Source organism: Caretta caretta, chromosome 25 (genome assembly GCF_965140235.1).
Source record: "Caretta caretta isolate rCarCar2 chromosome 25, rCarCar1.hap1, whole genome shotgun sequence".
NCBI classification, from domain to species: Eukaryota; Metazoa; Chordata; order Testudines; family Cheloniidae; genus Caretta; species Caretta caretta.
Genome location: NC_134230.1, coordinates 16,450,987 through 16,468,934, shown reverse-complemented (window position 1 = coordinate 16,468,934; position 17,948 = coordinate 16,450,987). Strand labels below are relative to the sequence as shown.

The 17,948-nt window shown below is 41.9% G+C and overlaps 1 protein-coding gene across 46 annotated transcripts in view; it reads right to left on the bottom strand.

Annotated features, from left to right (window-relative positions):
• Positions 1–17,948, bottom strand: part of GNG7 (G protein subunit gamma 7) — a 128,444-nt gene that overhangs the window by 85,750 nt on the left and 24,746 nt on the right. For 26 of the 46 annotated variants that reach the window (XR_012666094.1, XR_012666093.1, XM_048830614.2 and 23 more), the window contains one exon: positions 16,928–17,004. The exons of 15 other annotated variants lie outside the window; for them this stretch is intronic. The gene's annotated coding sequence lies outside the window, so the exon portion shown is untranslated. Of the gene's footprint in view, positions 1–1,166; positions 1,189–9,453; positions 9,479–16,927; positions 17,005–17,948 lie in introns of those variants that run through there. 5 more of the 46 variants (XM_075123275.1, XM_075123298.1, XM_075123276.1 and 2 more) reach the window with 4 other exon arrangements.

The window sequence follows — 17,948 nt, the reverse complement described above, 5'->3', positions numbered from 1 at the left end:
AGGCGGGGGTTGGGGCGTGAGGGGAGGCTCAGGGGTGCAGGCTCCAGGCGGCGTTTACTTCAAGCAGCTCCCAGAAGCAGCAGCATTGTCCTTCTCCGGCTCCTACACAAAAACATGGCCAGGCGGCTCTCCACGCTGCTCCGTCCACAGACACTGCCCCTGCAGCTCCCATTGGCTGCGATTCCTGGCCAATGGGAGCTGCGGGGGTGGCACTTGGGGCTGGGGCAGCATGCAAAGTGGAGCCCCCTGGCCGTCCCTGTGCATAGGAGCCAGAGAAGGACCATGCCGCTGCTTCCGAGAGCCGTGTGGAGTGTCCCCTGACCCTGCTCCCTGGCTGGAGTGGGGGGGGGGGGGGGAGGAGGGCAAATACTGCTGCTTCTGGGAGCCATGTGGTGCAGCCCGCAACCCTGCTCCATGACTGGAGCAGGGCAAGCCCCAGTCCCCGCTCCCCAGTGGGAGCTCGAGGGCCTGATTAAAATGGCTGGCGAGCCGAATCCTGCCCGTGGGCCGTAGTTTGCCCACCCCTGCTCAAGAGCAAATAAGTGAATTAAGTGTTCGTGGTTACTCTAGACTAATCAACTGCAATAGGTTCCCCACACACACACACAAAGAAACTCATTTCACAGAGGCCACAGAATAGTCAAATACTAACTGAAGATTTTCTACTCAGTACAGATTCAGTAGCCTAGATGTAAAAAGCTCTGCACACTGTTCCTGAGTCACTCCCAGTATTAGTATAGAAGAGCACAAACAATACTATGTCTATTCATTATCAAGTATGTGAATAACGCTTTAGTATTTAATAGCATCCCTATGTATACTTCAGCATCACTGCACAGCTAATCAGCATTACATAAAATCCATTAGCTATGAGGGTTTTCTTAAACTAATTGCCGTATTATATTGCTACCCATTTTTCAATCCCACCTCCTTCTCAGCAGACACTCAACACCAAGAGCAAAAATGCCCAGCATGCAGTGACTAAGACACCTTTAAAACATAACCAACCCACAAAGGCAGTGCAGCTGCGAGCTACTCTAGTTTCTGGGTCTGAATTTCACTGTATGAGAAGGCAGCTTCCTTATTTAGACAGTTTGAAAAATGTAAATTTAAAAAGGAAGACTATGGCTGAGAATCTGCATAATTGGTGTCTACTCCTTGCTTACCTAACAGGAGAGGAATTCTGTCTGTCAGTTAGTCTAGACTGTGGTGTTCAGTCCATGGGATTCTGGAATCTGTGGGCCAGAAACACCACAACAGCTGAGATGCACCAGAACAAAGAACTGCCACCTGGTGGCTTCCTCATTTTATTGAAAATTTAAGTCTAAATATATTGCTTCATTCATATTCATTCTGGCATCCAAACAGTTATAAAGCAACTCCCACACATGCCAATTAGATTCAGTGCACAGTGGCAACATCTGATGCAATTTGCACCTCAAGTCAAAAGCAAGTTAGGTTTATATTTTTTTTAAAAGCTTGCATACTTTACTTAAGGTTAGATAAAATGCCGGTATCAATAGTTTTTGAATTCAAAAGAGCAGCATTTCTACCCCTGAAACCAGTAAAGTGGTTTAACAGCGACATCTGCAGATCAAATAGGTACACTGCATGCAGCTGCCTTTTCCTTCTTTCCTACCTAAATGAGTTGTGTGTAAAGACAGGAAATTTTCAAAGGCACGAGAGAAACCTGGGTGCCTGGCTGCCATGTGTCTTTGAAATTCTCCCCCGTGGTACATTTTATGGTCCATCTCATGTAGCTCTATGGACTCTGAACACCTTAAAAACAATTTTATGGTGCTCTGCATGTTTCATGCATGAATTTCTCAAATGCTTCAGTTTCATTGGACGTACCTACAAGAAAAGTGGACTGGTGCTCAGAGGATACCAGTGGGTTACCCCAACACTTCATTGCTGATTAAAAGCAAACCAGTCTGCTTAAGGGATAGGACTGGGAAAGCTAGTCTCTATTCCCTGCTCTCCCACAGGTTCCCTGTCTAAGCTTACATAAGTCCCTTCACTTGTGCCTCAGTAAGAAGGGGGAACACTTGCCTCTTTCAGAGCTAATGCCAGGCTTAAGTAATATCTGAAAAGTCCTTTGTGACTCCTATATAGAAGGAGCTATCTAGTTACATGCAAAGTATTAAAACACTGATCCAAACAAGAGAGCACACCTTAGCCCATAACGAAAGGAACAGGACACTACTGGAGTTCCACTTGCATATTGCAGTCAGTTACCCTGCTGTAGAACTCTTAATAGCCACAAATTCCATATTAGGTGGCCCCCAGAGGAGTAGTATTTGACATTTACATAGAGCCTATCATCCCCAAAGGGATCTCAGCACTTTATTTGTACAGGCAAACACCAATGAAAGGTCATGACATCTAGATATACAGTACTGCAGCTGTGGGTATGTGGGCCGGGGGGAGGAGAGATGATTTTGGCCTGGATACTTGACATGCTGAGTCCCAGGGAATCTTCAGCACCCACACAAAATAGACAGAGCCTCTTGGGTCTTGGTGGAGAGATCCACACAGGACAGGACTGCATGAAACTCAGCTGATCTACTTCAGGGGGATAGACAGCCAGAGTCTATCCTGTTGGGATTCAACTGACTCCAGGGAGTCTATATAGTGTGAGCCCAATGCTTAATCTCAGTTATCTCCTTTAAAGTGGCTGCAAATTCACTCACCTAGTTCTGCCATTCTCTCAATGTAATGAATTCTCATTGGTAGTTTAGCACCAGGAATAAATTGCAGCTGTAGACACTGTTCCAGTTTAAGAGTTAAAAACACAAGAAAGATTTTATTTTGAAGAGGGAAAACTCTCTGCAAGAAAAGCCATGTCAGAGTCTGAAGAGCTTGGAGTGAGACCGCAGAGGCTGTAAAATTGAGTAGAGTGATCCCAGACCACCACCATCATACCAAATTACAGGAGGATTCAACAATGTTACTGATACATCACTTGTTATTCCACCTTATATAAAAGGCATGGGATTTTAATTACAACAGTGCTTCATTATATTAATTGGAGTTTGCTTATTTCAGGATTAGTCAGCACAAGACAATACTTTAACGCTGAACGTGTACACAGAAGATTGGAATTGGTGGTTTAATAATTTTGACAGAATATATGGTGCTAATGCCATGCTCAGCAGGAGGAGAACAATGGAACAAATGGCAGTTTGCTTTGCTAGACACTTCCCAGAAAGAGAGACTTAAGTGCGATACCATCAATGTTCAGAGAAGCTCAGCACTTAAATCATTTATTGAGGTGCTGCCTCAGCTGCAGCCATTCTGCTTAATTAAAAGTGATGGGGAAGGTCTGGTATTTCCAGTTCGTCTCATGTAGTCTAGTGCAGAGTAATGAATCCTGCAACACTAAAGCTGAAAGTCACTGTGCTCAATAGCTGCTGTTCCGGTACTACTGGTTAATCAAATACCAGGTTCCAAAGAGGACTGGATTAGATTGATTTTTTTTTTTTTTTAAAAAGTGTCCCTGCTACCCAGTTACAGTAATTCCCCAAAAGCACTGGAGACGACTGAACTCTAAGTGTTACTTAGAGATCTTAGTAAAAAAGATCCAATATGCAGGGCACATTTTGAGAGCAGCAGCCGGCAATGCACATTTACAAGCACTGAGAGGGAAAAAAAAGGCAGAAAGCAACCTCAGATGGATGATGAGTATAGTCATTTTGATCCATCCAGGATACCACAGCCACAAAAAGATTAGCAAAAGGACCATAAAAAAAAAAAAAAAAAAAAGACTACCAAGGCTGCAAACCTCCAGTATTGAAGAATTCCCCATCTCCCTTTACTCCTGCATGGAAGCGTAGAGCTCTTTTACACCCCGTGAAGTAAGACTTCTGGCTAAGAGGGATGAACATCCTTTGGAGCCTATCCAGCTTGATCCCTAATCAATCAGCGTGATCACTGTTGCACAATTCCACATGAGCCAACAGTGCTGTCTGAAGTCAGCAGCAATCCCAGCTTGAAGGATGCTGGAAAAGTCAAGCAGTAGACACAAGAGTCAAGAACTGCTCAGAACATGACCAAAAGGCTGGCAATGCTAGAGCGGACAGCACACCTGCATGCTGAAGCACCTTCAACTGCAAGCAGACAAAACCTTAGTGCCAATGCAATCTAGAATACAGCTAAATAGCCACTCAGAGGTTTGAAAGATTAGAGAGTCCCCCTGTTTGTCATCCAGGTAACAATAAACCTCTTCCAGCTTTCCTGCGGCACAGCAGGTGTCAATGTTTGTGAGCTCAAAGTTATGATTCACTTTATAAAATGAATTGGAATTCACAGGCTTAACAGTCACTTAATGCATCATCCATTTAATGCATTATTAGATGTTACAAACTGGGGCAATATATTTTGCCCTATTTACACAGTGATTTTATTGTAGTCATACTTCAACCAAAGTGAATGTAGGGCCTTGTTTATTACAACAATGAAAACAGCTTGTTCACAACGAATATGAAGTTTGTATACCGAGGTACATGTTGATTCATTTGAATGTTTAAGTATTTCTGATCAGGGCTCCTGTTGAATATGCCAGAAAAACATTGGCAAGGGATTTTTTTAAAAAAAAATACATAATGTACGTGCATGCCCTAGAGGTCAAGCTGTGTTCTTGTGATGCTCAGTCTGACTTGGCAGCATCTGAAACATCAGATCAGTCATCTCCAATTTCAACTACTGGATGAGTGAGTTCAGTTAGAAATAGCAATCTGCTCTCAAATTCTCTGCAGTCTGGTTAGCTGATCACATTCAATGGCTGACTAAGTTATTTGTGCACCAACATCAGGCTCGGTGCTTTAAAAGCTCTGACACTGTCCCGCCCCCATTACAAGGGAATCCAAACAAATAATAGAAGAATTTGTACCCACATAATGCTGATAGGGGAATTCTACACAAAAGCGCTTTTACATTGAAGCCCCTTAGTATCTTTAGTCACGATGGCTAAAAACAGCTCTGGTGGCAAGTCTAACTTTCTCAAGCAGCAAGGACAAAAGACGTTCTAGGCCTGGAAGCAACTTGTATTTTAACAGAACATTAAAAGTCAGAGAGGAAGCATTAAAGGCACAATTAGTTTTTATATGTAGAAGCTCCCCTCCTGCATCACCTTCCGACTCTCCTCAGGAAGAGACTTCCTGCTTACCAGTAAGACATTGCTCAATCTTTTTCCGGTCAACCCTGCTTACTGCACTAAACACAAAGGTGATGTGTGTGTGTTCTGGATCAATTCCAAGAATCCAGCTGAGCTGAAATCTAAGTCAGCTTGTTTCCCCCACTTACTGTTTGAACACAAACAAAACTGTTTTGTGGAGTGAAAAACATGTCACTTATGCTTATCTCTCTACTGGGATCTGGGCCCATGAGTGCCTGGCTCCTTTCACCAATATTTTCCTCCGATTTATTTAAACCTTGGTCAATGCGACATACCTTCTGTACTCTGGCTGGAGGGAAGTGTTCTAATCAAATGTCATTTTGTGATGCAATAGTAATTGCTGCAAGTTCTTTATCACAGGCAAAACTGCCAGCTATCACTACAGATACTTAGGAATAGCAAAGAACTTTGCATGTGCCTAAATAATATGTATTACCTCCCCTTTTGTTTGCTTGAATTCTAAGTTAAAGTAGGGATGAAGAGAAAAACTTGAGACTGATAATCGTTCAGAGATCTACTGCAACAGTTTAGTACTGTTTGTGAGCTTGTAGAAAAGCTCCTTTAGAATTAAATGCAGTCACCTTTTTGCTATTAATAGGCACATTTGCATGTATGTCAATGATCAATAGGTTCCCCTTCCTGTTCTCTGGACACTTAAGTTAATTATTCATTGCAGGAAAATCTGTTTATGTGCAAAGTAAATGTAAAATCCTCAAGCCCCAGAAAGAACTCCAGTCCTCAGACCATGCCTTCCTCAAAAAGAACCTTGCATTAGATCTGAAAGATTAACAAAACCAGGTTCTGGATGACTCAGGGGTCAGGAGAGCAAGTTTAGAACAGAGGGTTCTCATTGTTACAGACAGCTCCTCTGCCCTTTTAGAGAGGGAATTCCATCCAGCTCAGCACCGCCACTGATAACGGTGTAACCTATGACAGGAGAAGAGGCAGACTCAGGAAATCAGGCCCCAAACTACTAAGTACTAAGCAAGGCAATTAGGCTTTAGACAAAGGTCATGTCACAACACAAAAAGCTTGCTTGTAGAGATCAGGGTCACAGAGACTGGGAGATCCAGCAGAGAGATGGGATATAACTGAATGCTACCACCAGGACAGCTATTGTAGGTAAAGGGCAAATGGCAGTAGTTAAGATACTACATTGGCTCCTCTCAAAAGCCTTGTTTTTGGACCACCACTGGGGACCTAGACATTCTTCAGAGTACAAGGTCAAGACACCATCTTGTCACTTTCATGTGCTCCACTTGTACCCACATTTCTTACTCAGTTAAACTTTCTGTAACATTGGCCATGCGTTCCTTTCTGAGGCAACCTTGGACTCAGTGACCCTCCGAAGAATTAACCAGAGTAATGCTAGCAGGGGGAGAACAGGTGGTTAGAATTCCCCTCATTCTTCCTTCTTCGGAACAGATGGCAACGCTTGAGCTGGCTGGTGCATCAGATTCTCACTGAAGCAACAAGGACTTGCTTGATTTGATGCAAGTTCAAATCTCAGCTATGAATATGCACCAACGATTGAGTTTCAAGAAGCTTCCTTCACAATGTCAGGTGAGCACTTACATCAAAGCCAAGGAGAGAGAGTGACAGAGGCAATGGGTTGTGTAACACACCACACTAATTCAACTATGCAGGAGCTGCCTGCTACCTCTGCACTGCCTCTACTTCCAGGAAAGACCAAGTTAAAGATCAGAGACTCAAGAAGTGTCTTCACCCATTTAGGATGTTGAGAAACAAGTTCTTGAAGACAGTGCTATCTACTAATCATTGTGCATTACCATTAGAGAGGCAATTTCAACATCCAGTACCGAGGGCTGCAGACCTAAACACACCTTTAATTAAACTTTAATTAAAATCACTATAAAGGGAGAGAGGGTGTTAGTTTAAACTACAGTAAACTAGTATATCAATAAGCAACTATGTACTTAGGCTATTTCTATGAAATAACTAGTGGGTGGTTGTTGTTGTTTCATAAGGGAAGGGCATGAACTGCTTTCCCAGATGTCCTGCCAGCTCTTACTAGTTAGTGTCTCTGTACAACATGAAGTCAAAGAACTTACTCTCTTAACTCTCAGGCTATACTAGAGTCAGAGTTCACCTGTACTGCCCACCCCAAACGGCAAAGCTTTTAACCAGCCCACTACTATGAACCGCCACTTCCCTAAGCAAAAACCAAACTATCATCTCTCTAAGGCCCAGTCCAACAGCACAATACATTTGAAGTGATAACAGTCAAAGCAGCTCAGTCAGCAGAGATACAGACTTCAGCCATCCCTCCAAGAACAAAGCACCAGAGGGACAATATCATAATTCAATACCTGGATTCCTAGAAAACTCTCACTAGGCTCCCAACCTACCCAATCTTTTATAACTGTACCACAGAGTTTGGTTCACGGTAATATAGGGCCACAGCAAGGCACTGCTTTTCAGCTTTTCCTGAGGAGATTGAAATGAAAAAATTAGCATCCATTTCAAAGCTGGCTCAGAACTACTGCATGCAGTTTTACCATGCCATGGAATAGCAGAGAACATTAGGGGCTTCTAATCTGCAAACAGATTTAAATAGTAAATTACTTGGACCCTGAAAAGTATGCACAGTTGTTTAAATGCTTCTGGTGCTCAGTAAGAGGTGATAAATAGTGAAGTGATAAATAGCAAGCTGCTGAAGGAGTCAACCACAATTTTCAAACTGCAGAAGGAAGCGCAAGGGTTGGTTTATTGGACGACTTAACTCTCTCAGCGGAACACATCTACCTTTTGGCTAGATGAAGCTGTGCTGAGTAGAACCAACTGGTCCCCGCATGGGATGTGACCATAACAAGAGATGTGAGGCTCCCTGTGCAGTGACTTTTTTGAAATTTCAACAAGTGAATGTGAACAAGCACTGTATCCCCCTCTGCAGGTATGTTAAATAAAGCACATATGCTCTTCTATGTTCGCATTCAAGTTATGAACACCAAACACCAACTTCCTAAAATGTTTACACCTAATTAATGGAAAAACTGAAGTGATATAAAAACGAGTGTTCACCTAAGGTTTACTCTTCTATCAGTGATCATCAGAGCTTCCTTAATGTGCCATTTTGAAAAGAAACGTACCTTACCCCAAGGCTGATGAACAGTTCAGGCATAAGGAGCGCACATCAGAATGAACAGCATTACCCAGCTCACAAAACTCTTAGGATTCCAACAGGCACCCGTAATCTTTTAACAGTTATAAAGCTCATTTATTTTACAATCACCAGGTCCATGTTCTCCACCATAATGGAGTACTAGGCCAGCTTATTACAAAAGCCCTAGAGCAATTTCAGAGGCTGTTCCTTTCTGCAGTCCATCTTTTGGATAAGTATAATTGTTACTTACTTTCCACTAATCTAGTGAACAGCAGATGCATTAGCTATTCAGAAATCTTTGGCTGGCAGAAGGGAGATGACCCCAAAGTTTACACAGGAAGGGCAAAGCAGGCAGATGCAATTGTGGTATGGATTCACTTATTGGACCAGCTGGCTGAATGTAGGGAATAGTTCAACTGTAACAACCTCCCCCATACACCAAGTGGCATGTTAAGGGTTTTAAATCAGCTGCTCTAGCTCCAGTTTCCAGTCCCAGAAAATACATTTCCAAAATCCAGAGCCTTCCAAAAAATGTTAAACCTCTTATTACATATCAATTGCAGCAAGCCATATTGAGAGAAGAGGGGCAGTGGAAAGATTTGGTTAATATTTCCCTATTGTAGTTTAAAAAGGAACAGGGTCAGATTCTTGGCAATATTTTCAAATGCTTTTGTAAGGGTTTAAAATTAGTCCCTTAGATTGCTCTTCAGGGCTGGTACCATTTATACAGCAGCTAGCACTGTGGGGTCCCAAACGTGACTGAAGCCACTGGGCTCCCCAGTATAGAGGTTATATTCATTATTCATGAGGAAGAGGGAAGGCAGCACATGCCTACAATCAGCTGGCAAATCATATGTTTGGACTACTAGCTTCATGTGTCCTTTCAAGATACTTCAACCAGGTAACACACATCTAGCAAAGTCAAATTCTTGTAAGTGGGCCTTAAGAGTCACAAACTGCTGTTTTGTTTACTCTGAATAAAAGCTCGCTCACTGGCTTGTAAACAGTGCAAGCACTGTCAGATACTAAACACAGGGCTGATTAATAACATGTGTGGCTGCTGTGATCTTCATGCATATTCAGTCCAAAAGCCTACACAAAAATCTAGGGGTGAGAGTTAGCATAATTTGGAACAATTCTCAGAAATACTAACCCCTCTTCAAATCTTCCTGATAAGCAGAGCACCACCTTTGGGGTTTTCCACAGAAATAAGCCTTTTGTTTACAGGGCTTGCAGAATTCCACTCCAGGGGCTAGCCTGTTCCTGCTCAGAGAAAAAACAAGCCTGACCTCAGATTGCTGAAACAAAAACTGCTCCCTCCCTCCCCACACCATCACTCCCAGTGCAAAGGTAAAAAAAGCACAAGACATCATGCAATGTGACCAAGCTGATTGAGAACAGAATAAATGACAGCAAGAAATCCTGTTTATTGCCAATATCCCTGCAGGAAAAAACAAAAATCCCAGAGCGAAGAGGATGAACTGCATTGGGTGCACTCCTGGTTTAGTTCGTCAGGCTATGTTGGTTGTTCTCATCGTTTCTTAGCTGGTGAAAGGGAGGCAGGAAGGCAAATGGACCACCAGTATGTGAACTGCAGCAGTCACTGCTTATCACAGCCCTCACACTGAATGCATGGAACAGACATTCCATCTTTCACTTGTTACCAGTAGGCTTTGAAAGACCCCTAATGCCACATTACGGGAGCTCAGCAGGAGATCTCTGTTGCAAAGTCTTGCGATTTTATTGATTTTTATCTTGGGATTTTGTTAAGCCTCAATATTTGCCATTTATTTATTTTTTAAAGCCTCAGCCTTCTGGAATCTTGTGATGAAAGAATCTTGGGGGTTTGGTTTAAGTTTCTAGCCCTTGTGGATTCAAAAAAAAAAAAAGCTTGAAAATGGGCCTGAACGTAACCTAAAAGACCAAAAAGGCCAACAGGAAAAAAAAACCTCCCACCATCCCCTTTTATTTTTACATCTCACAATTGGAGGGGAGGGGAAAATAGGGCTGACATGCTTTTTGACCATGCGAAATTGGTAATATATCCTTTGCACTGACTCCAGCTACAGGCACTCCACCCAGCCCCGTGGCAGGACAGCTTGTTTCACAACAGCAAAACATCTCGACAGCAGTATTATGAATTGAAGTTTTAGTGCTTATGTTTTAATACAAATTCAGATTGTATACAACGGCAATTTGCACAGATGGTGAATCAGTTTATTATTTGCACCACAATCGCATCAAGTACCAATCCAAATCAAAGCCCCACTGCACTAGGCACAGTACGTGCCCCCAAAGAATTTACAATAGACAGAGTGGAGGGGAAACAGGGGTGAAGTAACTTCCCTAAGTTCACAGCAGGAAATGGAACCTAGGTCTCCCTAGTGCTCCAGCCACTGGACAATGCTGCAGGCATTGAGATGTAACAGTTACCAGCTCAGGGAAGATGAAGATGTCAGATGGCAAGAGGTTTACTTGTTAGTTGCAAATAGGATTCACTTGCTACATCACTAATCAAGTAACTTAGGGACGTTACATAGTGTACCAATAGGCTAATTAAAACACCACTAATAGTAATTAATTGACTCAGACACCAGGACACATTCTCACATGATTTTGATTCACGGTAATACTGCAATTTTGTATGTGAGGTAACCATTTGGATGTCAGTATGGCTCACCTTGGAATATTCACTTCTGGGCTAGAAGGTCACTAGCCCAAGGCCCATACCAGGACTTTGTACTCCATGGTTACATCAGCATTACGTAAGCCTAAAGGCAGGGGATGCATTACTGAAGGAGTAGTTGCTCAGGAGAGATATTCCATTCTGTCGTAATTGGACAGTAAGAATGCTCTTTTTAATCCTAGTATGTAGTGCCTGGATAGCAATCTAGGGGCCAACCAAGTTACAAATCATGTCCCTTTTCTAAGCAGCCCAGTCGATTAAAATCAGCAGTGTCAGACAGGTTTGGACGGGCAGCCAACACTGCGTGGCTAGTGCGCTTACCCTGATTACAGGGGAGCTGAACCGCTCACCGCCACATTCCCCAAAAGAGCAGCAACTTTTGAATCTCTCCTCATCCCCAGAAGTCTTCACATTTTCCAAAGCCAAGCGTGTGACCCAGAATTCTCAGTAAGCAGCAGCTGCCACAGCCATTCTGCACGCGTCAGATCCTAGAGCAAGTTGCCATTTGTGAAGTTGTTAGGAAGCTTGTTCTGGGAACTGGCTCGGACGATAACGGATTCCTGAAAATGGAAGGCTTAGGGATTGAGGAAAACAAAAAGGCGGCCTTCTCTCTCCTCTTCTACTGCTCTGTAGTAATCCATACATCAAGGGATCAATATTCAGAGATGGAAATCTGCAGGAACCAAACCACCAAGAAATATGCTACTAAGCTCCAGTCACACCTGCTTCTGTAGATTCACTCAGCTGCTTGTGGGCTTCTCAGCAAGCCAGTGGGAAACATTCTAAATAGGGCAGCTGCTGGAAGACAGGGAGAGCAGCCTGATGAGCCTGTGCTCCCTGCATCTAGGAGAAAGGGATCTCTGCATGCATAGTGGTTCCAACAGGGGTCCTAGTGGGAAGGTGCACAGAGTAACAGGTAACAGAAGCTATAAAGAAGTTGCCCGGAGACTGAATAGCTATGGGGAAAGAGGGATTTAAGTAGCCTGGAGCTCCTGCAGAAAGGAGAAGAGGTGAAAAAAAAAAGATAGCCAGCATACCCCTTCAGAAAGACCACCCTCTCTGATGTTCAAGGCAAGCACATGATGGCAACCACATTTGCTTACTCAGTCATTTCACTGCTAGTATCTTAGTAGTTTCTTTGTAAAGCATTCTGAGATACTGAGAATGAGAGACAGCATACAACCATGAAACCATGCTCCTAGGCTGTGTCTTTCTATTAATGAGCAACAGGGAAAAAAGTTTACACATAATAAACCCTGCAGACAGCCACATTCTATCTGCAAGAGTTCATTCTTTAAAGAAACTAGACAAGCTAATTCCATGGTAAATACTTGGAGTTATATACCCTGCTTAATAATATCTTGTTACGCTCTTTCCCAAGGCTTTAAATAGCTAACACTGCAGATCACTCAGGAGAGCACAGCATCCATGGAAAGAACAGAACAGAACTTACGTTTCACTGGTAACGCCGAAAACTATTTTCGGAAACATTAACAGGGATGCCAGTTTCCTCAAATTGGTTGGAAAACTAACTAGGGGAAGAAGTGTGTTACAGCAATACTCCTTTCCTTGGCTAAGAGATGTACTAGATGATTTCCAGATCTTTTCAGTCTCTAACATCATCATCAAAAGCAACCTTTTTCTTTCCTCTTTTAGGGGAAAAGTGGGTTGTGGGGAGGAGAGAAGATAGAAACACACTAAAAACATGCCCAGGTTATAAAACAGTAAGACAGTTCACTATTTGGCAAAATAGCTTCAGTCTAAGGTCTTTTGCAATTTCCGTCATAAAAAAGTGTTTAACTCACCATTGTATTTGGCACACGTTCAAGCTCAGAGTGCGTTTTCAACTAGTTAATTTTATGTCTATTTAGCTTTTCATTAATAGAGTGAAAAAATGTCTGCTGTGTAATGGATGAGATTTAAATTAAAATTTTATTCATAATAAATACTTCAGAAAGAAAAGGAGGACTTGTGGCACCTTAGAGACTAATACATTTATTTGAGCATAAGCTTTCGTGATCATGCATCTGATGAAGAGAGCTGTAGCTCATGAAAGCTTATGCTCAAATAAATGTGTTAGTCTCTAAGGTGCCACAAGTCCTCCTTTTCTTTTTAAAAGATACACTGTAAATTCCAGGGCTGAAACCTAGATGGGACAATGAAGTTAACAATTCTTAAAGCACCATGTGATCTTTACTTACAAGTGGTCAGGTTTTAGATCTCATCTAATGACTGGCTGTATATACAGTGCTCTGCATTGTGACCACTCCAGACTAAGACTGGCAAATATTAGGCCAAATGGAAAGGCACACAGGTTCCTGTAATGAAATTAATGAACCAGAGGTAAGTCTGTTTTGCCTCCAAACCATTATCAAACTATGCCTAAAGTAAGGCGCTCCTCCCTTCCCAAGCTATACTTTCAGAATGGACCTTAGTCCATCATTAGAGAAACTAAAAATTCAGTCTTTAATATAGAATTGAGGGATTACAAGAGAGATTGAGAAGGAAAAAACAATAACTTTAGCAAATAGGGAAAGACATGGAAACAAGGTTAACAGTATTGTATTAGATTTGCATGTTTCTCCCAGGACAGGGCTTCTGAGGTTTCATTTCAATGTGCTTTCATATTATTCAGGTGCCCTAAATTCTAGAGACTGATCTGAAGTCAATGAGCTATTTCAGAGAGTCAATTAATAAGGAAACTAGATAAATGCCTTAATGAATCTTGGGAACACATAATACTCCAGATACAACAGTGATAACTGGAACAGGGCAACATAATTTCTGCTGGATCTAGGTCAGCAACAGAGCAATCTTCATTTAACTCCAGGAAGAGGACAAGAATCACCAGAATTTTAAAAAAAAAAAAAAAAGGTTATATTTTAAAGACCTACTCATAGTACAGAGCGCTCTGAATGAGTCCATTGATGAAGCACTGGTTATTCATCTAGGAGAGATGAATGGAACAAAAGGGTTCTCTTAAATGCATCCTGAAAACAGAAGCCAAATCTAGCAGTGACATTTCAAACATGTGCCCTACTTCAGGAATAAATTCAAGAGGGGGAAAAAAAATGCCACACAGCAGAGGTAGGAATCTAAGCTACAGAAAGCGTATGAGCCCCCCCCCCCGCCCAAACTCACCACTCTAGTGAATACGTAATTTTTATTTCATTGTGCAGGGGTTTACATAGACAGTGTCTATACACTGAAATATACTTCTCATTTGGAATTATAAAATTAGCACCTACTAGGGAGATTACCAGTTAACAATATGTTAACCTCTGAGCCAGACAAGCCGATACTAATGCAACATGCAGTGATTAACAGAAAATTAATCCATGAATGTTTTCATTACGCTTTGACTCAATCAAGCATTTCATTATGGCTCACAGGAGGGCACTCTCCTCCAATTCTGTGAATGCTGCATGGGATACATTTTCTGCACAGCAAAATCAGTTCTAGCACAGTAGGTGGCCAATAGAGAAATGGAGGGGGGAAAACAAAAAAGAAAAAGTGTTGATTTACATTCTGCCCTTGAAGTGAAGCAGGTTAGGGGGACATTTTGGTTGTTAATACACAGCAACAGGAAGTTACTCCATTTCTGCTACCATTTGGAGAAAGCAGGGGGAATTGCCAGTCATACAAACGTGGACAGCTCTAACCAAACTTAGTTGGTACAACCATCACTTGGGCCTCATTTTAGTGAGCGAATGCCTGCTAACATATCCAGGGACCAATGATCTTTCTTAGATAATTGGCAAATGACTGATTCTGCTAGTTTAAAAGCACTAAACAGAAGCTTTCCTGTATGCTGCAAAGCACAAGTCTCATGGACACACTGCCCTCTTGTGGCAATTCAAGAAGTCTTAAGCCAGAATCTATGTGGCAGTGGCAGGAACAGACAGTGTGCTTGTCCCCACCGATGGCATTGTTCTCTTAAAAGTACTGGAATGTGCAAGTCAGAACCAGCAAACTGTTTTGTGAAAGTGCCTCTCCAACTTCTTTGCTGACAAGCTCAATCTGTTTGATTTCTAGTTTATGTTTGGCTTTCAGTTCCATGAGGACTTAGTTTGGAAGAAAGAAAGTATGAGAATAGGTCACCTGAATGAAGGGGACAGGTTTAAAGAGGAATCACCCACAAGGCAGGTCAATTTTACTTAATAACCTTAACAGTATTTTAAGTCACCATATCACTACTTTATGATCCAAGGGATAAAAACATTCATTACTTGAGAAAGTGACCATGAAGGAGTAATCTATATAGAAATATTTGAAGCGGGTACACATCAAGAAAGGCAAATCAAATATTTAGTATTTGAAAACAGTCTTCCCTGTATTTCCCAACAAAAACCCACCAGAGAATGGATAGATTGGCTTCTGAGGGAGCACTACAAAGCTTGGCTAAGCGATGAAAAAAATGCGTGGAAGGCAAAGGGGACACATGAACATCAAGGAGGAAGCGGAATTTAGGAGGATACAAACCCCGGGGGTCACAACCAAGCACAATGGGATAAAATACAGTGGAAAATTTAGGCTGAACAGGAAAATAATCTGAAAGCACAATCCAGTAGCCTGTTGAACAATCTGCCAGAGAAATCACCCCATAAACAGAGATTTTAACACTAGACTGTACAAAGCACGAGAAAGGGTTCAACAATCCTGCATTGTCTCTTGGGTATGGACTAGATGACTTAAGCAAGCAAGCAGTCAGGTATGGGAAAATATTACTGTTTTATGAACCATCATTTTTCATTTTCTATGGAACAATAAGGGGAAGGATGGTGCAGGGGTTAGGGCACTAGCGTGGGATTTGGGAAACCTTGTTTTGACTTCCTGCTCTACCAGACTCTTTTGTGTGACCTTGGGAAAGTTACTGAGTCTTTTCATGCCTCAGTTTCCTGTCTGTAAAACCCAGGTAGCAACGTTTCCCTGCTTGCAACAGTGTGGTGAGGCATTCAGATACAATGGTCAAGGGGGCCATGTAGACACCTTGTAGAGACAGAAGTTGGCCTTTTTGTCATGTTTCACATTAAGGGGCTGTTTGTGCACTGTGCCCTTCAACAAGTCTCTACACTCTATTCTTATAGGCTTCACAGACAACAAATTCTAAATTTGTAGATGTGACCTAAACATTTATACTGATCAATCAATTATCCTTGTGACGCTAAATTCAGGCTGCTCCTTGGTGTTCTCTAGAAGACCCAATATCTATCAGTCATACTATTATCCAAAAGTTAGAAAATTGTAACAATCCTTTCTGACTAAAAGATGCCTGAAGTGCAGTCACAATTCATCTTTGGATGATGCATTTTGTAGGACGTCAGCAAATGGCTGCTCCAGCATTGTAGGGTGCAGCCCGAGCACAATGCATGAAGATTTAGTGTTTAACTGCTATTAGCACAAAAGGTAGTTGTTCAAATAAACCGCTGTGCAGAGTATTGAAAAATTTACTTTTAGGGATAGATACAGCTTTCTGCAACAAAGATGCTGCAACAATCGGCTGGATACACAACTATGTAAAGTTTGCAACAAGTGTCTCACAGAGCATCTGGATTAGGGCAGCAGGCAAATAACCCTTTAAGGGAACTGGCATTACCCAATCTCACAAATACATTCCTCCCCAGCTCCTCCCTGCCCCATATCCCCTAGCATCTTTCCATCTAAACCCATATCCTTTATAGGGAAAAGAACAAAATCCAGAACAGAACATACGATCACCGTTTGACAAACCTGCGGCAAGTCCTATCAGCCCTGGTGGTCTCCCTGATTGGATTCTAAGCATATCGCTACCACTCTCCTCAAGCCACTGGGAGGAGTAATTAAAACAGCTACTCAGTTTTTGAAACTCCAGGATCCACAGATTAAAGAAACTGACAAGTCATTAAGAGGCACAGCAGTTATGTTAGGAGTGTGTTGTGATGTACTGTAACACAAAATGTACCTGTTTAGAGGATGCCAAAACTACAGTTTTCAGCACCAAGATAGCTGATTTCTCTGGCTTGACTGAAGACACTTTTCCTTTAAAAAAAAAAAAAAAAACAGAAGAGAAGAGAATTTACAATGATCAAGACATGGTTACTCTGTTTGACAAGAAACATCATTTGCACTGAATACACTTTGTAGCTGTCATTGCTCCCTGAACAGTGGATGTCCTGTGCAGTACTAAAAAGCATAAAGATGCTGAGCCCAACCAGATACTGTATTTCCTACTTGGCAGGCATTTATTATATGAAGGACACAAACAGATTAGCTACTAGCCAAGTGGGTAAGAGAGCGCCTCTTTGCATAGATAGAGCAGAGATTGTGTGGGATAGATGATATTTTCCCCCTCTATTAAACCATTTTAAGTTTCGATGATGCAAAAATATTTAAATAACTATGATGTACATTTTAGCTTACTGTTTCATGATGATTGGCTGAGACTTTGATCATTGGCATCAATGCAGGCTGGAGCTCTGTGACAAAAGTAATTCTCACTTATGCCTGCAGATGGCTACCTCACCAAAACAACTATCATGCATAAATACAGGGTTTGTTTGTTGTTTAAATCTATTGTTAGGCATGTAAGGAATGAAGAAATATTCCAAGTGCTTAGTCAGCCATTAACTGAGGTATCACAGAGAACTTCTCTCCTGCTGACAAAAGTGATATAGAATGGAATTATGGAACTGGTCACGTACACATTATGCTTTTCTAAAGACGTAAGACAGAAGATTTCAGAGAAATCAGCCAAAACTATTAATGCAAAGCCTGTCATGAAGACAAACATTGTCCTAAAAAGAGAAAAATAATTTAGAAAGATTTAGTCACAGGCCACGCCTACAGCAGTATTCCTGTTTGCTTCCTCACCAGAGCAAACATACTAAGTGCATATTTGATTTAAGCCTAATAAATCACAGAAAAGAACTTGCAAATAAAACATTTCAGAATGTTTTCAGGTAGGGAAAGTTGCTGAAATGCAT